General features: G+C 47.4%; 1 long non-coding RNA gene across 1 annotated transcript; it reads left to right on the top strand.

Annotated features, from left to right (window-relative positions):
* Window positions 1–6,833: 6,833 nt before the first annotated feature.
* Window positions 6,834–20,962, top strand: LOC134473102 (uncharacterized). Its single transcript, XR_010043213.1, has 3 exons — window positions 6,834–7,062; window positions 11,613–11,906; window positions 19,615–20,962. It is a non-coding gene; the product is annotated as an uncharacterized LOC134473102 (long non-coding RNA).
* Window positions 20,963–21,591: the final 629 nt, after the last annotated feature.

Here is a 21,591-nt window from a genome sequence, read left to right on the forward strand (position 1 = left end):
CCCACAGGAAAGAAAATCATCTTTCTTCACAGGGGAGGAATGTCCCGAGGCCTGATGTGTGTGTGGGCAACTGGAGACCAAGGTCTCGGTGTGTCTGGAGACAGGCGTGGAGGTGGCCTTGGAGTGGCCCACACAGGACAGAAGTGACATGCAGCTGGGCCAGTGGGTGAAGGCATTCCAGGTCTCTGGGTACTGCCCCCACAGCCTGCTCGCTGGGGCCCCTCACCTCACTGTCTGCATCTGCAGAGCTGTTCCTACACCCCAGAGAGCTCCCCACAGCTGTGACTGACCCTGTGCTCCTGGGGAGCGCACACCATGGCTTCCTCTGTGGAAGCCTCCAGACCTCCACAGCACCCCATGAGTGGTCCTGGGGTGGTGCTCAGTCTCATCCATCAACCCCATCCTTCTCACTCTGCTCCCCCCATTTACCTCAGGCAAAAGCTGGGGCCTCCAGGAGCAAGTCCCCACTGACCCCTGGCCCTGTCGTGTACTTCCAAATCACCTGGTCACCTGTTGTCCCCAGGAGTCACACACCCAGCTCTGTGCTGTCCCCCTTCTGGATGGCAGGGCTGGCATCCAGGAGAAACTGAGTCTTGTCTTGGTTACCATGGCGGGGAAGACTCCACCTGGGCTGGAGCACGGTCACGCATCACTCTGAGTGACAAGGGCACTCAGGGACTGAGGGCCATGGGGCCCTGGATGTCAGGGTGGTGGTGGAAAAGCACAGAGAGGGGACGTTGCTGGACCTTCCTGAGTCTGGACTCGGCAGAGATGGACATGAAACCTCGGTCAGGCCTGGGCAGAAGGAGCTCGGAGCTGCTGTTTTAAGTTGACCAAGGAAAGAGGCCCCCCCCCCAACAGGTGAGTCCCTCACCCCTGTCCCTCTGTGCCTGCTGTCAACCTCTGTACCCCGAGGGTGCACTTCTCACTGAGTCACCACGGTGTCTCCTCTACCCTAACCCCAAGGCTTGGGGTGGTGCGTGGTCTTCCTGGCTCTTCAAAACAGGATCAGAGCCTGGCTCCTTCCTTCCTCCAGGGCCCTGCTTCACTCCCTCTGCCTCAACAGTGGAGGGAATCCCACCTGAGCCCCAACCACTGACCACCCACTCACCATCTGTCCCCTGGCCCTGGAGTGCTGGTCACTGGCATCTTCTGTGACCAGGTATCTTTTCGGGTGAGATTTCTTTGGAATTTCCATTCTGAGCATTCTTTGATACTACCGCTCTATGAATCCAGCAGTCTTCCCTGTGGTCACCTTCCAAACTGACTTCATTCTGAGGTTCTGTCTGAGAGCCCTCAGTTCCGGCCCTGTTCCCTGTGTTGTGCTTCTCGGAGGTGCACAGACTGTGGTGCAGCCCAAGGCTCTCCCCACTCTGTTCTTCAGCTCTTGTGCAGCTGAATGTTGCTGGGAAACACAGGGTTTCTCTTCAGATTTATAACCACATGATTCGCCACTGTGCTTTCCTCATTTTTCTGTTCCTTATTTCCTCCTTTTGCAAATTTGGCACGCTGCTTTCTCACTTCATGCTGAGGACTCCGTGTTTTATTTCACAGGGCAAATAGTGACGATAAGAACAGAATTTACCCTGTATCATTCTGCCAGCAAATCTCTAGGCCTCCCTGTGTCTGAGGCCACGTACACAGCACGATCAAAAATACAGTGAGCTTTAAATAAAAGTCTAAAAAGATTATTACAGTAAAAGATACATGGCTGTGCATTGGAGCAGCAAACAGGATTAATGCCCACCTCATCACTTTCTGAGGCCCTTTGGGAAGTCCTCTTTTGTGAGTGTTTTCTTATTGGGACCTATGCCCTGAATCCCTTCTAAACAGTTATGGACACTTCCGTGAAACAAAAATGTTGTAATGTGTCCTTATCCCCTTATTCAGCAGAGCTGGCAACAAGTACCTGCTGGCTTTTCCTCAAAGTCAAAATGATGTCAAAGGAGTTATGGTTTGTATCTAGATGTCCCCCAGAGCCTCCTGCGCTCACAGGTGGGGCTTTGGGAGGTGACTGGATTGTGGGTGTGATGCTCAGTGAATTAACACACTGATGACCCGATTGCTAAACGTGATGTGGGAGGTGGAGCCTGACTGGAGAGGAGGTCCCAGAGGTAGGGCCAGGGAGCCTCCACCTCCCTCCTCCTTGTTCTCTGCTTCCCGCCACCATGCCGAGGACTGTTGCTCCTCTGCAGTGCCTTGGAGCCAGCCAACTATGGAGTGAAACCTCTAAAAAACCGTGAGTCAATGTAAACCTCTCCTCTTTCACTCTGTGGATGTCAGGTATTGTGTCACAGCAACAAGTCAAGTGACTAAGACAAAAGGTAAACATTTAGGGCACGGAGGTACAAACAATAGCACAATGGAAGCGCTCAGGAGAGGAGCCCTCCAGCACCGTGCGGGAAGTGGCAGATGTGACTGCACGGCGCTCCTCATCCTCTCGCCCACTCTCCCTGTTCTCCGTCACACATGAGTCTGCCCTCGTCACCCTTTGTAATTGGAGTTTGGTGGCTTCCGTACACCTGCACCTTGCAGGGCCTGTTGAAGCAGACAGAGCACAGCTGCCTCACACTTTCTCGCATCCACTGCAACGCTGCCCACACCATTTCTGTCCAGTGCCTCCAGTGACGCCAGCACCAGTGAGCTGGTGACTGTGACTCCATCTTCAGTCCCCTGTAGGCGCACATCACGATCTGCCACTAAAAAGCACGTGCATGTTTCTTGCTCATTATTTGTCTTTAGCATGTAATAGATGCTCACGAGCCCAGGCTTCTTGCCTGCTGTGTCCACCCAAGGCCAGGTGCCCACCACAGGCACATGGATACTTGTGAAATAAACAAGCCTCCAGGTGAATGAGTCTCGCTTCTCCGAGTTTCACAGCTGTGAAGGATTTACTGGGGATCTGTGCCCAGCTTTCTGAGGATCATACAAACCGATCATACATGTCAGAGAAATGGCCTCTGGACAGCACAAATGACCCCCAAATTCTCCGACTCCACCAGAGGAAGCTCCAGGGAATTGCTTGGACATACTTAGCCCAGCCCAGGGTGGCGCAGGGGCCACTTTGGTGGGTGTGGGATGGAGGTCAAATCACACCCAAGGTCTCCTCTCCTCCTTTCTACATCTCCCAAGGACAAGAACCTGTGTGAAATCCAGCACAAGGTTCTCATCCAGGAACTCTCCGAGGAAAAGGGGTTAGGGAAGTGCAGTCTGCAGGGTGAAGTGGACACAGGGACCGATGGCCAGTGCCATGGAAAGGAAGCAGCTCGTCTGCATTGTGGTGGCAACGATCAAGCCCACCATCATTAAGAGCCTTGCGTGGACACTTGGGAGTCTGCCTCTTTGCTGCGCCCTGGCTGCCACCTTCCTGGGTCAGGCTGCTTCTCTGCAGCTGCCTCCTTGAGTCACGCGCAGGCAGCTCGGGGCCTCTGGGCTTGGGTTGAGGGTCGCATTCTCTGCCACGTGTGAGGGGACACTGCTGCTGGCTGGATGTACCCTGGCTGTTGTCCTGTGCCCCATGTAGTAGCACTGTAGACCTGGAGGGGACACATGGGTTCAGGGGCGCTGGACGGCAGGAGAAGCTGAAGTTCAGAAAGGCAGACAGGAGCAGACAAGGGCCCCTTTCAACTTGGGGTTTAAAGTGTCAGCTCTTGTTAAAGGCAGGGTCTCCCCACTCCACACAGCACGAGGCGGCCTTCATGGCCATTCACAAGCATCTCAGGCTTTCTGCAAAGGTTTTATACCTGCTAAAATATGGAGTTTCTTGGCTGGAAAACCTGTCAACTTGTTCTCTTGGCATTTGCAGATTTTGAGATATGAAAAAGACATCTGTAGCCAAATATTTCAAGGTCCCAGGTAGTGCAAGAAAGACATGGCAGAGGGTCACAGGGACAGGGCTGTATCTAGGTGGCTCTGTTTCCCTCCATCTCAGGTCCTGCCCTAGAGCCTCACACTGTCATGGTGCTTTTCCTGCTGATAAAGCTGCAGATTTTGACAAGAGGCCCCACGTGGTCTCTTCAGCTCCAGACAGGTGTGGGGACCTGTGACCTGGCGCCCGCCTTAGGGCCAGTGATGCAGTTCTGCAGTTCTGCGCTCCCAGAACTGGAAGACGGCTGTCTTTGACTCTGCTGGCCTACTCTGAGGTATGTGAGGCGCTTAATGAGCTCCAGAGGGCTCATGGGCACAGAAGCCGCGCAGTGCAGGACGAGCCAGGCAGAAGAACCTGCGACTGCCATTCTCACAGGCAGTTGGGTCAGATGACTCTGAAATGCCTTTTCCCCTGCATTTTGCCAAGTGGGAAATAATTTTACCCATTTGTCTCTCAGAGGGCATGTACTTCTGAAGTTCCTCTTTTGGATTTTAGGCAGGCGAGCCTGGCTGCTCCCGTCCTGTCTTGGCTGGTTTGAGTGGCATAGGTCTTTCTAACACCAGCAGCAAAATACACTTTCCATCATTCTCCAGTGCTCTGCAGTTGAGACCATAGCTCAGTTTGCCCCTAGCACTGGAAATCTCTGGCTCTGGCCTCTCAGCTGCCCAGCTGCTGTCTCCTCCTTTCCTCTGCCCACAGCAAGAGAGGAAATTTGTCCTGCATCCTGGTGCTGACTTTCAGCAAAGTTGACTGAGGAGTGATACCTCCCAGGTGGCCGGAAGGCCTGTGATTCACAGAGACATTTGGCTCTAACCCAGAGGACTCAGAGAGGAAGGGAGCTTTCTTCTGCCATAGTCAGTCTCTGGACAGGGTTTGCCCACTGTGGGCAGAGCTTCCTAGCTCTCACGGTGGCGCCTGGGTGAAAGGGCAGAGCCCCTGCATTTCCGTCACTGAGGGGCTCCGTGAAGCAAGATGCCTGTTTTTAATGCGCTGGACCGAGAGTTAGGAAGAGAAAGTAAACATAAATTGTTCAAAACCACAGGAAAAACATTTAGCAAGTGCAGTATTATGGTCTTTTCCACATTTCTTATTCTGGAGAATTATTCTGTTATTTTTAATAGAAACTTCTTTACATGTTAATTTTATTTCAGAGGTAGCACGGGGAAGTGATGTATTGGAAGATTTTACCTTCAATCTAAATGCTTTCACTGAATTTACACCAGTGTCTTAGTTACTCCAGCTGCTGTGAACCCACCCATCAGGAAATTTTAAGGGTATCAGGAGCTCTGTGCCAGGAACTGTGGAAAAAGACCAAATTCATGAAAAATGATACCTCAAGGGTTTTCTGAAGGAGTGGCCTTAACCTGGTACCAAAGAAGCTTCTAGAGGTCTAAGCCCTTGTCTGAGTTTGGTTTATTCATGGGCAAGGAGGGATCTGGCCAGTGGACACAGACAAGGTTGTCAGTGGGTTTCTGAGAATAGATCCCTCCATCTCTCTCTCTCTCTCTTTTTTTTTTTTTTTTTTTTTTTTTTACCGGTACCAGGGATCGAACTCACAACCACCTGTTTGCAAGGCAGGTACTTATGCCGCTGAGCTAAATCCCCAGCCCCAATCCCTCCATCTCTAAGCAGACTACTGTATCTAATGGAGTCCCTGCTGCCCCTTGGATGTTGTTAGATTCACATGTCTAGATTTTCAGGTATGGTACAGGGGAAATGAGAGGCGAGGGGGCCCAGAGAATGGCAAGGTGGGAATGGAAAGAACTAGGTCTTTGACTACACCACTGGGTCCTCACTGTAAGCTGTCCATGTTCCAAGTGAAGGAAGTTGCCTCTGTCCTACTAGCAAGGCTCAAACACTATTTATATCACGGCAGTAGACTCAAGCCTTTCTTTAGTTGCCCTGATGGCTAACTGCACTAGCACCATGGAGATGATCTGCAGCTGGGGACAGCAGAGGCAGCGAGGCCACAGAAACCTTATGATTTCAGATGACAGGCAGGGTGGAGCGTGGAGGGGGACAGTGAGCCAGGGAGACAACACCACAGTGTGGCGTTCGCAGAAGGCCGTAACCAGCTAGGTCAAAGTGGGGGAAGAAGCAGTGGCTGGAAAGCGGTTCTGGAGTTTGGAAGACAGGGCTCATGGAGATTACTCTATAAGAGAGACAACTCAGGATGAGGAACATTTGGTTTTTTGTCTGGTGGGAGGATGATGAATTCAGTTTTAAGCATGTTGATTTCAGGTACCTGAAGCAGATGCATCTAGCTGGCATCTAGAGATGTAGTCTTGGATCTAGAGGGAGTTGGGGGGTGCCTTACAGCTTGATGAACAGGCTCTTCCTCCCTGACAGCTTCATTAGAGTAACAGAAACTGAGGGAGCAGGAGGCCCCCCTGCACGGCTGCACTGGACAGGCAGTGTGCTGGATTTGTGGAGATGGAACGAGCTTGCTCAGGTCACACACTGCTGAGTGGTTGCTTGAGAAAAAGAGACAGAGATCCTGCTTCCCAGCTCTGGGCAATGCATCTGCCCAAAGACAGCTGTTTCTTCTCAGTCACAGATAACTGAATCCACGAAGTTGGAACATTAGGCTTCCTCCACTACTTCTATGATAAACATTCACATTTCAGGGTTTTCTTTCTTTTGTTCCTCATCATTCGAGGTATTTAAAATCACAACTGTTTGCTCAGAAAGATGGGGAACAAGTAGAGTAAACATGGTTGCCTCTTTGAAAAGACAAGGAAGTGTATGAACTGTTGAGAGGAGATTAAATCTTTCTTTTTTGTGGTGATACCAAGAGTACCCTAGTGACACATTTGCAATTTATGTGTGTGCTTGTGAATACAGTCTTAGTCATTTTCCCTGTCACTGCGGCAAAATGCCTGCCATCCACAATTTAAAGAAGGGAGCGGGTGACCCGGAAGGGAAATTAAGCACTTCCGGTTCACAGCCCCGGGGTTGACCCACCTGGTCTGAACCAGCTCTGCCTGCTAACAGCTAGTTGGCTAAAGCATCTCCATAGTTCAGTCTTCTTCCAAAAACCTTATCTATGAGCACAAAACGTGGGAAATTGTGGGGGAGATCAGGAATCAACCACACAGCCTGCAGGTTTCTCGACGCCACACTCTGTTCTTCAGCGGCACCAAACTCCGTGCATCTCTGCTGTCCTCCTGCCTTGGCCTGCAGCTCCTTGAAAGGTCGGTCTGTTTCCCACTGGGGGCTCTGCTTCTCTGCATGTCCAGCTGACACAGCTACCGCAATGCAGCCAAAGCCCAGTGTTCACACATTACTACAACACCTTTTTTTCAGTATTGGGAGTTGAATTAAGGGCCTGTAACTGAGCTACATCTCCAGCTCATTTTTTAAAAACTGTTTAAAAAATATTTGTTTAGTCTTTTTCAACAGGGTTTTGTTATGCAGTTCAGGCTGGCCTTGATTCACTTTGTAGCCCAGGATGGCCTCAGACTCGCAGCGACCCTCCTGCCTCAGCCTCCAGAGTACTGGAAATAATAGGTGTGTGCGAGAAGAGCAGTTGTTTTGGGCTGCATGTAAAATACATGATAGAACCAGTGTACACAAGTAACAACATTTCCTTTACTTAAATGCTTTTTGTTATGACTCAGGCATGTCCAGCCCACACCCGAGGCCGGACGTGGTTGTGAGCGTGTGAGCTTCATGCAGAGGCCTCTCTCCAAGAGGGCAGACACTGCCATCCGTGATGGGGCAAAGCTGAGGAGGAGCTTCGGTGCTCTGAGGTTGGCGTGCTGTGAGCTGTCCCCCTTTGTGGCTTCACATGCCGGGTGTGACTAGCAGCCTAGAGTGACCCTGGCAGGCCCAGCGTGGGCCATCGATGGCGAGCGGCTGGCCTGTGCCCGTTCAGACATTGAAGTGCTTTGAGGTGACGCACTATGGCACCTGGTCCTCCTGTGGGGACTGTGGTGGCACCCGAGTCTGGTGACCTCGGCCCCTGGCTGAGGTGGAGCTGGATCCTAATTGTGGAGGTCAGAGCAGCAGGAGGCTCGGTGCTGGGCACCAGCGCACCAGGCAGAGCCAAACCGATGGGAGGAGGGGTGCCTTCTTCACGGCTGCTTCCCGCATTGAGGAGCCAGGTTTCCTCATTCTCGCCATTGGAAGAATAATGCCACCTACAGTGCAATAGCTGAGCACTGAAAGTTAGAGAAGAAAAGCATCGACTTACCTTGTCACTAAATGAAATCCTTGATGTCATTTTAGTACATCTCTTTGAAATCTTTTATCGTTAACTTTTTTTTTTACTGGTACCAGGGATCTCATGACCCTGCACTTGCAAGGCAGGTGCTTATGCCACTGAGCTAAATCCCCAGCTCCTTCATTAACCTTTTAAAGAATCAGTTATAGAGCTGGGCATGGTGGTGCACACCTGTAATCCCAATACTCTGGAGGCTGAGGCAGGAGGATTGCTGCAAGTTTGAGATCAGCCTGGGCTACAAAGTGAGCCCAAGGCCAGGATGAACTGCACAGCGAGATCCTGTCTCAAAAAGACAAAAAAACAAAAACAAACAAACACCCCCCAAAAGTCAGTTATACTTATGCTCACTTTGCAACCCCGATCACCTTTTTGTTCTTTGTAACACCAACTTTTATGTTTATGTTGTATCCTGTTCATACACATTTTAATGACAGTTTATTTTAGCAAGATAATTTTAAATAGTAACTAGACTCTAATGTGTATCACAGGATTGTTTTTAATAGAAAGAACGTTGGACAAGGAAGTTAACATATATAGAAGGAGGGAGAGCTGCAGAAAACATAAGATTCGTACCATGGACCATATTGGTGTCATTCCCTTGGGATCCATTACTAAAGTGGAGGACAGGGAAACTATTATTTGTAAAGTTAATACCTTCACAGGTCATGGTACATAGATTTAAAATGTTTAAATTGTAGTTTATTTTTGTTGTTCAATAATTTGAAATCAAGGCATGTTAATGCATATAATGTATATAGAATCCCAAAGTAGCAGTGGTGACATTGAATACTTACACACGCAGTTACTTTTCCATATACATTAATAATGCAATAAAATTAAAGTTTCCTCTAAATAACTAATTGCAATTATAAATTGAATTACCTTATACTTCTTAAACACCTTTGTGTACATTAAAAAACAATGATGTTCATAAACATATCAATGCCTGAGAGAATAACCTCCTATATTTAGCTAATACAGATAATACATGATTATAAATGTCATAAATGAAATGTAGTTAAATGTTCAAATTGTGTACAGACAATTAAACTTTCTTATCTTTTACATGAAAAGCACAACTAACTTTAATTCAAAATTATACATCATTTTAAGCAGAATGTGGTGGTACATGCCTGTAATCTCAGCACTTGGGAGGCTGAGGCAGGAGGATCATTGAGAGTTTGAGACCAGCCTGGGTTACAAAGTGAGCTCAAGTCTATCCTGAACAGCATAATGAGACCCTGTCTCACAAACACACACATACAAATATAAATATATATATATATATATATATATATATAATTTTAATGAGAAAAATATTTTCCATATACTTGCAAAACATTTCTAAATTTGGCAAAAATATTAACAAAGAATTTTTGTACTCCATAATCTCTATTTTTGGTTTCTTACGGTTTTAAATTGTGTATCTGACCCAAGAGAGCAGATTATTTTATCGAGTAAGTTAAGTAATGGAGACCCCAATTGAGGCGGTCAGAGTAGGGAAGGCACCCTGACTTCCTGTACAATCGACCTTAGTCATAGGAGAGCCTCCAGAACCCTTTCTGTTGGCAGGCGGCTGCTAACTGGAGAGGGAGCTTTGGTGGGGAATGAATAGCCAGATGCACGCCCATGGGTCTGCCATGGCTCAGACCTTAGTGAAATCCTAATCCCCATTTGGGAGGTGATGAGGTCTTGAGAGTCGAGCCTGAGGACTGGGATTAGGCTGTTATTCAGAACCAGGGCTTTTCCCACCAAGTGGTGAATACCAAGAATTCGAGCCCTAGTGGCATCTACTGTGCTGAGCGCCTCAGTCTTCCTAGTTGGCAGGAAGTTGATTGTCTCAAGGCAATATGAGTGTCATCTGTCTCACTTAACCACAAACCCCATGACACAAGGGGCCGTGGCTGTTTTGTGCATTGTTGTACATTGGCACAGTCATCTATCTGGATGAGACCACACATGAGACCTTGGGACGACCTGAAATGTCTCAGATGTTCTAGATGACCCCCAGGGAGGACCTCTCCAGCCAAGAACTGCTAATCTGCAGTAGAACTAGGGGATGGCCCCCAGCCTCTCACTACAATGCTTCCTGTGGGGCTTGGTGACCTGGTGACAGCCCTGTGAGGTCCCTGGCTTGGAAGGAGGTGTCATCTGGCTCTGGCAGGGCCTCTGTGCTCCTGTGTGAGGTCTTTGGCACAGCAAGCAGGGCCAGGTGGAAACATCTGCCCTGACTGGGTCAGGATGGACCCAGCCAGGCTATGGAGGGTCCCTCAAGGGGCTCCATCAGCCAGGGGGATGTGCAGGGACAGGGCCTCTTGGAGCCAGGCCATGTATGGCTCAGTCAAGTACGTTTAGATGTGAGCCACCCTTCAGTCCCACAGCTCTCCTGCCAAGATTTTCCTCAGGAGTGTTCAGATAAATTTAAAACTATAAATAAAAGCAAAACTAGTCCTACCACTGTTCAGAGACTGGCTAAGTTATAACAGGTAAAGATAATAGAACAAAAGACAGAAATGTCATTTTATTTATTTACTTAAAGTGCTGGTTGACACATTTCTATAAATCTACAGTACTGAGAAAATACTTTGTGAGACCACATATTGAACATGAGCCTATTTAAGGTGTGTGCATATTTATGCCGGTGTGTGTGTAGACTCATGTGGCCAGTGGTCTGGAAAGACATCCCCCACCACGCTGAACATGCTTGTCATTATGTGGTAGATCTCTGCGTGATTTTAGTTTTTCCTTAGACTTTGGACTCGCAGAACCTAACACTGGATCTAATAGACCCATCCTTACTTTTCTACTGTAAGTTTGTGCTTTAGTGTAATAGTAACTGGCTGTGCATCTTGGGACCTTTCCCTGAAGGATACAGGAGGCAATCTGTGTGTTTACCTATCAGAGTCTTGGCTTACCTCCAATCTCCAAATGAGTGGATGGTAAGTAGCTTAAATAAAGGGAGCAGTAGTATGATTTTTGGAACATCCCGGGAGGTCAGAACTCTCTCTCTCAGGAGTAAAGACAAAGAGCTCTACCAGACAGCCGTATTTATTTGGTTTTCAAACAAAGGAAGGGAATACCAGGGCAAGGTGGGAACTGAGCAAGACTTCAGGAAGTTAGTTCAAAGAATTCTACAAGAAATAAATTTTGTCAGTTAAGAGGACTGATTTCTAAAGTTAGCAGCTTTATTGCTCTGGAATAGTGGGGGTCAGCAGCCCATATCCTTGGCTGCGTCAGTTGTGGTGTTATTTTGACACCACACACAACACACTCTTTTTCAACAGAGCCAGAGGTCCTTGTATTCAGCATTTAACCCTGTACAGCAGTCTCCAACATTTACCCACTTGGTATGATGAAAGGCAAGGTGTGTGCATGTGTACAAAAGTGATATAATGGGATGTTTACCTTTGTTATGCTGTCTAACTGGTTTTGTGTATGTTTAATGGAGCATCACAGAGGGTCCAGTAGACCCACACTACTCCAGGATTTCTTAAAAAATTTTTTCTTTCTATTTTTCAGATAGAGTAGCCCAGTTCAGTACAATGGTATGTGAAAAACCAGATTTGCAAGTTTTGGAGAAGGTTAAAAGTGAATCATCAGATTACTCATGCATGGATGATAAAGATGAGCCATTATGGTAAAATACATACTTTCATAGCAGATGAGTGGTGTGGCTAGAAGACAGTGACGACGACGACGATGATGATGACTTTGACATTGGCCATGTGAGGCATAGTTCCTGTGATGATGAAATGGAGCAAGGATTGACCCACACACAGATATTCTGATTCCTATGACAAAGAAAACAGCAATGTGAGTACATATTTGATTCATTTAAATGCTTGACTAGGCAAAATGACCACACAAAAAATGGAATGATCTAATGTTAGAACTAGGTCCAAAAATACAGTGATCTTGGCCGGTGTAAAAGATATTGAATAGGATGTCAACACTGCCATTCAATGTTGGAAATTGTAGCAAATGAAATGTTACAAGATGCCAACATACATAAAGGCTGAAATGCAAGTGAAACATTCTGTGTGCACCAATATTCATATTAAATATGTATTTATTATGACATCTCACCAGCTGAACTGAAAGCATTTGTAGGCCTTCTACATTCATCAGGGATTTCTCATGGTAACTGCAGGAATGCAAAAGCTCTTATGAAAGAGCAATGGGTCACAATATGGCATAAAAATTTATGCCCTTGTAGATGTGAAGACTATGTTTTCAGTTTGGACATGTATCCTGGAGCTCAGCCACCAGGTCCTTATTCACATAGTAATAAACCAAGTGGTTCTGTAGACAGACCTGCTGCTCCCACCTCCCAAACTCATCAGCTGTGACTTTCAACAATTGGTTCCCCAGTTTTCATCTGATGTCACATTTGCTAACAGAGCACAAGTTGACTAGCACAGGAACTGTGTGCAGGGACAAAGCAGGAATTCCAAATGCAGTGCTGCAATTTGAAAACAGAGAACTGTATAGTACTGTTTTTGGATTTCAGGAAGATTTACATTGGCATTATATATGGCAAAGGAAACCACACTGGTACTACTAATGTCAGCATTTCACCATGATGAAGATATTAATAGGGAAACCTTGACAAAATGGAAGCCTGAGACGGACACTTTGTACAACAAAACCAAACGCAGAGGAGAAGTTGTTGATACAGCAAGTGTGATGTCACTTGAAATATGAAGCATTGGTTGTGTTTTACTGGTTCATAAAGATGTGTGGCATAAATAGTTTGATAGTTTACAAAGACAGTGACAGGTGAAAATTACCATGGAGAAATTTTCTTAAAGGATTGGGACTGGAATTCATAAGAGATCATTGACAGCAAAGGAAGAACAAAATGTTTCTAGCTGGGGAACTATGCAAAAAAATTGTGGAGCACGCTGGTGAGCTGACAGGTGAACAGGCAGGCACAGCATCACAAAGACCTACTGTGACAACAGGAAAACAAACAAACAAACAAAAAGATATCAACTGCACCTTACAAGGAAGGACAGCAAAGCAAAACATATGTGTGGGTCATGTAAGCGAGACATAAGCATGGAACTTGTGGTGCCTTGTGTGAAGACTACCTTAGGTGTGATGACTGAAGCAAAGCTTATTTTCATGGCAGAGTTCTATTGGTATTTTCACTGTATTTCATATAGGAATTTATTTCTGAGGTTATCTTTTAGGTTTTGTAAGGAAGTACACAGCTAATGTGAAAATGTTGGTGTCTATTCTAAATGCACAGTGCATAGTAAGAATATAATACTTTATTTTATTGATATTTTATATTCCTATTGATTTTATATACTGTAGTATATTAAGAACTTCTTGACAAAACAGAAGACCACTGAGATATCAAGTATGTCCCACAGAAAGGCCTGAAAAGCAAAACATACGTGCTGTTAGTGTAAGTGATAGTGTGTACAGAGTGTGCTGCTGTCATGTGTGAAGAATGCCTGGACTGTGATAATTGGTTACTTTTTTGTAAAGTGATATTGGTATTTTCATTGTAGTTCACATATAAATTTGTTTGTGTTGCTCTTTTTTAGACTTTGTACACCAAAAACAATCTATGGTAAAAAGTAAATATTAAAAATGCAGTACATTATTTGTGTGATTTTCCTGCTAATTACTCATTTTTTAATATAATAAAACCCATAAAATTAAAATTAAAAATTCATCCATAGAAATATTTTAAAGAATAAACGTGAGCCTGATGGACCCATGTTTCTGTCCCTTTATGACAAAATTAGTGTCACGCTCCACAGGTGACAGACCCCTGCTCCAGTGAATAGCCATTATTTTTAAAACAAGAAAGAAAGCTGTTTGCATGTTAGAAAATCAAACATCATAATTCCTATTCTGTCTTCTGAGTTAGTAGTGATTCTCTTCTGTCTTAGTCACTTTCTTGTCACTGGGACAAGATACTCGCCACCCACGACTTAAAGGAGGACTTACTTTACCTTGTGATTTCACTGTCTGCTGGCTTGGCAGGATGGCAGGACGGCAGGACGGCAGCACGGCAGGGCAGAGGGGTGCGTTGGAGGAAAACTGCTCACCTCATGGTGGCCAGGAAGCAGAGAACTAGAGGAGGAGCTGGGGAGAGAGATAAACCCTTCAGGTTGCACCCCAGCGACCCCACTTCCCACCAGGCTCCACCCCTTGGCAGCACATTTAGCAATGAACTCATCAGGGAATGAATCCATCTACCAGAGAGTGCAGCACCCCATCCAGTTACCTCCCCGAACCCCGCGTGTGAGTGCACAAGGCTTTGAGGGGACATCAGCATCTAAACCATAACATCTTCCATACTGAAAATCAGAGGAAGTACCCTCTTCCTGTTTACTGTGGTCTCATCACGTTGGCACCTGGGCATGGGAGTTGCCTCCTCTTTGCCCATGGAGGTGGTGTACTGGTCTCTGCAGCCCTGCTTCTCACTCCCTGAGCTCTGCCTGGAGAAGCTGCACCCTCAGCCAGGGCCTCTGTGGCTGGTGGCACTGCCTTCTATCGGGGGTGCTCATTCAGATGCCTCACAATGCAGCCAGGGTATCTCCTGAGATGTGGGCCAACCCAGTGACACATTTACCGTGCTGTATGGAGGTGCCTGTCAGATATCCTTGCCCTCACTGTTGAAGACCTGCTCGTTTCCACAGGGCACCAGTGTGAGCAATCACAGGACACTCGGCGGAAGACTGAGTCAGGGAACCATGGGCTTGTCCCCATCCCATGTCCACTTGGGAAGAAGAAAGCCTTGTCCATCTACCCAGCTGTGTGAGGTGCATTGGCAAACAGTAAAGATGGAGGGTGACATTTGGCCACTCAGCCTGGACTTTGCTTAGTCTTCATCACACACACACACACACACACACACACACACACACACACACTCTCACAAACACCTTAGGGCAATGTCTTGGTTTGGAGGAGTGAGGATAGGCTGAATGTGTCTGTCTGTCTGTCCAAGGGCACACAGCTCTGCTGCCCTGCCCCGTCCACATCCGAGGGTCCTGATATGGAAAAGCAAGTTCTGCTGATGACCAAGACGCCTGGGTGGCCAGCGGACTTGGCCTCATGGAAAGCCCCATGGGGGCGGATTACCCTCGGCATTGTCCCCCCAGCTTCACAGGACCCCAGTGTCACTTGGGTTCCAAAGTCATGGTTACGCCCACAGCCTGGATATTTCTTTTTTTCTAACATCTTTTACTTCTGGCTCCCACTGGCTGGGGATTTTAACACTGTCCTTTTAGGTATTCCATTTGGATTTCTTGAAGCAGAGAGAATGCTTTCACTGTAAGTTTTGCATTCTGAGATCAACTCTGAGGACAGTTAGGAATGAGTTCAGTCTGAGACCTAATATTTGAGTGCACACTCGCAGCTATGTATCTAAGACGTCCCTCTAACCCGATTTAAAGATGGGCTTTTGTTTTATTGTCTAAATATCCACACGACCCCTTTGTGCTGGGGTACATTCATCTGTGACTCTTCTGGGAGTTTTAGGCCAAAGCCCCTATGTACAGACGAAGACTCCCGTGGGAGCGTGAGACACAGTGAGACTTGCCATTTTTCTCTCTGTCCTGTGCATTTTGCAGTAGAATTTCTGAATGAAACCTCCCCTGCCCTGTGCAGCTCTCTAAGCACCATACTCAGCATCAGGACAATGGCCCTTGGAGCCAGAGGGGACCCGAAAGATGCTGAAGTGAGCTAGTGGGAGTCAGGGTCCTGTGGGGACTGTGGGTCACCTGGGGAGGGCCTTTGATCGGACCGAGAGCCCCTCAGCCCCTCACCTCTCTCTACCTCCAGTTGTAAGCAGAACCATCCTGCTCCACAGTGGGTTCCCATGGCCTCACTGCCTCGTCACAGGCCGTGGGTACAGTCAGGCAGCCATGGCTTGGAACTGCCATGCCAGAGCAGAGCAGAGGTCTCCCTTTATCTCCGGTACTGTGTTATGGTTACAGCAAGCTAAGGAACACAAAGACCAGTTTGATAGGACAAATAGCTTCTCCCCTGGCCTCACCTTCTGCCATCCTCCCCTTTGGTCATTATGGGATGCCTCCTTATTCTCTTGTCTCTGTCTATGTCTGTGTCTGTGTCTCTCTCTAAGTCTCTGTCTGTCTCTCTGTCCGCCTGATGGAGTCCCGCCCTGGATCGTCACGAATCCGACTCCTCTGTTTGGAGTGCTGTTATTCTCACCATCTTGGTCCTCTTTCTTCTCTGCTTGCTGGTCGCTGCTTCCTGTTAGAACCTGCATGGCCCTTCGTCAGGAAGCTCCGCAGTGCCTGGGAGAGAGGGTGCGGAAAGCTCTCCTCATGGTCGCCCATAGGTGTCATTTTCCTGGAGCCTCCCTGCAGCCTTTCTCAGAGCAGTGATCATGTGGTTATTTATGCAGTTGTGTGTTTGGCTTCTTCCCTAGGCTGTGCACTCAGGGGCCAGGAGTAAGAGAGGGAGGGAGAAGGGAAGGGAGTTGAGGAGGAGAAGGAGAGAAAGAGTAAGAAGGAGGTGGAGGGAGGGGAGCACAAGGGGGCAGAAAGGGACTTGTGTTTTTCTCTGAGGCCAGGGAAGGTGGGTGGCCATTTGTGCCATGAATTAGGAAGGTATTTCTGGTAACAGGACCGTTTCCCAAAGGGCCCCAAACAGAATGCTGTTTGCTCTGACTGCCTTCAGCTCACCTGCTGTGGCCTGGGACATCTGAAATGACCATGTTGTCAAGAGGTGGCCGTAAAAATATGAAACTGAGAGCAGTAATAGCAAGGGTCACTCTGAGTCAACAATGAAAAGGGAAGGACTGACTTTGGAGAGGGACCACGTTCATCTCCGCTTGGAGCGCCTCAGACCCCGTTCAGTGGCACACGCGATGGAGAGGCCTCTGGTAGGCGCTGGTCTGCGCTCAGTGAAGACTCGCAGAATGCTTCACTGGTGAAATGTGCACCAAGTAGAATTTCCAGGGTGGCCGGGTCGGTGTGCGCTCTGTGGCAGTGAACACACTCAGCGCTGCGCAGCCAACCCCAACCCCCACTCAGCGCTGCGCAGCCAACCCCAACCCCCACTCAGCGCGCTCCTCCCCCACCACCGAGGTTCTCGAGGTTCTGTACCCTTCAACCCCCACTGCCCCAGGGCCCAGCTCCCATGGTCACCCTTCACCCGTGGCCTCTGGTTTTGACTACACTGAGTGCCTGTACAAATGGAAGCCGGCAGTGTTTTCCTTGGCTGATTGTTTCAGCTCGCGGGACATCCCCACTCAGGTCACCCTGATGCATGTCAGCGCGTGTCAGAGCTCCCTCCTCCTGTAGCTGGATGATTTTGCATTGAACATATGCACCCGTTTTGCTTGTCCTCTCATCTGTCAGTGGACACTTGGGTTGCACCTGGACTTTAGTTATTGTGAGTGTTGCTGTTATAAATGTTGGTGTGCAAGCATTTCTCCGAGACTCTGTTTTCAATCTTTCTGTGTGTACCCTGACGTGGCATAGCTGGGCCGTAAGGAAGTAGTAATCCTATTTTTAATCTTTTCGGGGATTTTCACAGTGACCACCATTTTACCCTCCCCAGTTACAGTGCCTCCCCAATGCTCAATGCTGCCTGCTGGGTTTTAAAGATCGTGGCCACCTGGTGGGTGTGAAGCGGTGTCTCGGTGCAGTTTTGATTCATGCATTGCCTGTCTACTCCTGTGCCCATTGGTCAGTTTTATATCTTTGTTGCAGAAACATCTATCTGGATTCTTTCTGTGCTTCTGAGTTGGAGCTTAGCTACTGGCTCTGGGGTTTAGTAGTACATTCAGTGCATTATCAAAGTCATCTGAGCTCTATGTAGGGACCTGTTTTTGAGTTCTCTTTTCCGTTACTCCAGTCTATCTGTATGCTAGTATCACACGGCTTGATTACTGCAGTATAGTTTTACAACAAGTTTCAAATCTAGGAAGTATGAATCCTCCAGCTCTGTTTGCTTTTGCAAGATTATTTTAGCTGTTTGTGTTCTTTCAGATTCCATGCAAATTTGAAGAGAAGGTTCTCCATTTCTTCAACAAATGTGCTCAGGATTTTCAGAAGTTTTGCACTGAAATTGTGTTTTTTTTTTTTTTTTTTTTGTACTGGGGATTGAACTCACAACCTCGAGCTTGCCAGGCAGATGCTTATGCCGCTGAGCTAAATCCCCAGGCCCCTTTGCACTGAATTTGTAGGTAGCATTGCTATCTCATCAATATTATCTTCCACCCTACGAACTGGTTGATCCAAAATGGCATCCCATGAATGCTTTTTGTAATTGACAAGAAGAAACAAGGCAAAGATATAATTCAATGCTTAATCCCCAGTATAAAGATGGCCTCTGAGACCACAATCTTCTGGGGTTTATTTTGGGTGGAGGTGTACTGGGGATTGAAGTCATGACCTCGCACTTGCCAGGCAGGAACTTGTGCCTCTGAGTTAAATCCCCTGGCCCACAATCTTCTGTTTTTGCCACAATTTGAGAAGTTTAGAAACTTAACTAAATCAGCCTAGCAGTTCTACACCCTCAGGTGTAGAGGACCTGCCCTAGGGTGGCTCATTCCCTGGATGGTATAAAAGGGAGATGAGGAAGGACAGACTGGCTTCTGTTCTTCGGGGGAGCTCCAGTCCTCACCTGTGGTCGTCATCTCCTGGCTTCTAGCACAGACTCTTCGGCTTCCCCCTTGGACCGTCCAGCCTCCCACTGCAGACCCATTGGTCTCCTGATACAGATGTGCACGGGACACCAGTGAGCTCCAGGCCTTGGACTGGGTCCTTCGGTCTCCAGTGTGAGACCCCCTCTGCACACTCTGTCATCCAGCTCTGCGACTCCCCATCACAAGCCAAGCTTGTAATTTCTTATACATTCATACGTCTTGTGTTGCATCTGTTTCTCTAGTAGAACACTGACTAATGCACTCCAAACACAGGAAACAAACCCAGCATTGAAGGGATGGGGAACTGCGTATTTTGTCTGACGAAGCTGGGGATCTATAAGGAAAAATATTTTCTCTTATATGAAGAGATAGGCTGAAAACTCTTCCATCTCAGAATCCACCCAGGGGACTGGTTATTGAAGCCATTTGGCAAGGGAAGAAGTGAAGAGCTCTTTAATGAAACAGAAAAAATTGAGAATCGAAATGACTAAGGATTGGTTCAAAAAAAGTGTACATTTGTATTAAATTTACTTTAAGACATAATTTATTCATCTCTTCTGAATAATGAGTTCAGTCTTTTCCAGAAAGAGCTAGATAGGTTGGTAAAAACCCAATAACCTATATTCTCTTCCTGCATCTGAAGTCCAGTGTTACCTTGTAGTTCATACCACCAAATCTTTTGCCAAATCTGACAGTGGTTGTTGGGAGAGGTGGTCCTCAGGGCCGGAATTTCCTCGCACAGTGCCATTGGATTATCAGGAATGCAAGCCTTGACTGCTGTTTTCCTGGGCTGCGGCTCAGGGTCATATTTGCAGTGAGTAACCTTTCATCTTTCTCTGTCTCTCTTTCTTCCTTCCTTCTTTGTCTCTGTACCAGGGATTGAACTCAGGACCTCACGCTTGCCAGGCAGGCGCTGTGCGCCTCAGTGGCAGTGAGTTAACTCTACAGCCACGCAGTGAACAATCCTGGAAAATGAGTCTCTGGGACAACAGCAGGTGACTGAGGACATGGAGCCCCTGAACTTAGTGCTAATGAATCCTGTGTGGACAACAAAACACCTGCTGGGATTTCAGCTTGAAAGAAATATGGGAGCTTCTCTTTTTGTCTGGCCCTCTACTCCTAGCATGAAAAATGGGCCCTTTCCTACGCAGACCCTAGGGGTGCCCTGAATGTGTGACCAGTGCCTGCCGAGAGTGTAGCTCTGCTGTGTCAGACAGATCTCTGATTTGTGAAACGGCCCGTCTGATTCCCCTCCCGAGAGGAGAGTGGGTTGTGAAGCTGCTAATTCTTCTAACTCCTCCCTTTTAAACACATGCGTTATCAGAACCACAATCCAAAAACCTTACAAAATGAAAGCTGGGAGATCAAATATGTTTTATTATTTTAGATGGACCTCAAATCGACCTAAGTGGGGCTGTTGGAGCAGGCTGGTCCTAGCACACTATCCATGCCCTGGTAGTGCAGGACCACGTTTTATGTGAGTACTTTGGATGAACCGAGGACACCCCAGAACCCCTGGCAGTGCTGCAGATGGTCAGTTGCACAGAAAAATCCTGTGGGTCTTCACACTTCAGTGTGTGCATTTCCCTTGCTGCTAATGAAGCCAGATCAGGGAAGTTAGGCAGCGAGGTCACAGGTCTTAAACAGGAATTTAAATTACACTAAAAGTAGGGGCCTGAGTGAGTTAGCATAATAAAGTGGGCCATCAAGGCCTCGTGAAATGCGAGAGAATAAGTTGTCCTTAACCCACTAGGGGAACTGAGAGCAAGAGAGATGCAGTTGGAGTACTGCCTGCCCTCCAGACAGCCAAGGCCTGCTGCAGCAGGGCCACCCCTGCCTTCTGTCCTGTATAGCAGTCCCAAATCTGTAAAACCCAGAGGACCTAAATGTTGTACACTAGAGAAAAGAGCTTCGCCATATTTGTACTATACCAAAATACCTGTAACGTGACCCTAACTGTTCTGTATATGTTTTTCTTCTCCATTCTCCCTCTGGGCGACCTAATTGATATGTTAACTATTGCTAAAATAAGGTAACAAAAGGTTGTTAATTACTGCCAGACTCCTCTGTTCTCTGCTGAGGAAAACAAAGGTCTTCCTCATTAACAGATTTCCTGATCCACATTCACGAACTCCTTACTTTGTAAATTGTGATATGTACTTAAAGGTAAAAAATATAGAGAAGCAAGACACACAGCTTTTGCAATCTCCAACTGCACTGTGTGGCTGGGCCCAGGATAAAGTAAATCAGCGCTGCTTTTTAAAATATGTTTTTGCCTCATTTTTTGAACTCGAGTTTGGGGGCTCGTTTGTGGATTATAAGACTAAACGTCCACGGTGTCCTCCTTACTGAACCCCCTCTCCTACTGGCAGAGTCTCTTTTATTAGTTCTGATAAGTGAAAGAGTTCTTTCAATAAGCCCACACGCGGCTCTTTCCCACGCTTGCTTGCCGTTTGCTGTTTGTCAGTTTCCATCTTCATTGCTGCAAAACAAGGACTGGAGAGAGCAGATGGGTGACACTAACATCAAGAAAGGCCGGGGCTGACCGTCAGAGGTCAGCAGGGATCCACTGCAAGCGAACTGAGGCCAACGGACTTTAACTGTGAGTCCACACGCGTACCTCTGCCAGCACCCACCCGGCATCTACTCCGCACCGCACCACGGGTTGCTGCACTTGCAGATCAAAGAGTCCGGAAGTTGGAAAAGGTTCAGATTTTCACAATGAATGTGGTGAGTTCTACCCGTATCTCCTGGGAATGCATGGTGGGGAGCCGAGGCTGAATAAAACTAGGTGCATTCATAGTCTATGGAATGATCCTTAGAAAGTAGAGTCCCGAGAGTTTAGTGATCACT

This window comes from Cavia porcellus, unplaced genomic scaffold, assembly GCF_034190915.1.
Source record: "Cavia porcellus strain 051 isolate PalLab524CR breed Dunkin Hartley unplaced genomic scaffold, mCavPor4.1 scaffold_26, whole genome shotgun sequence".
NCBI classification, from domain to species: domain Eukaryota; kingdom Metazoa; phylum Chordata; class Mammalia; order Rodentia; family Caviidae; genus Cavia; species Cavia porcellus.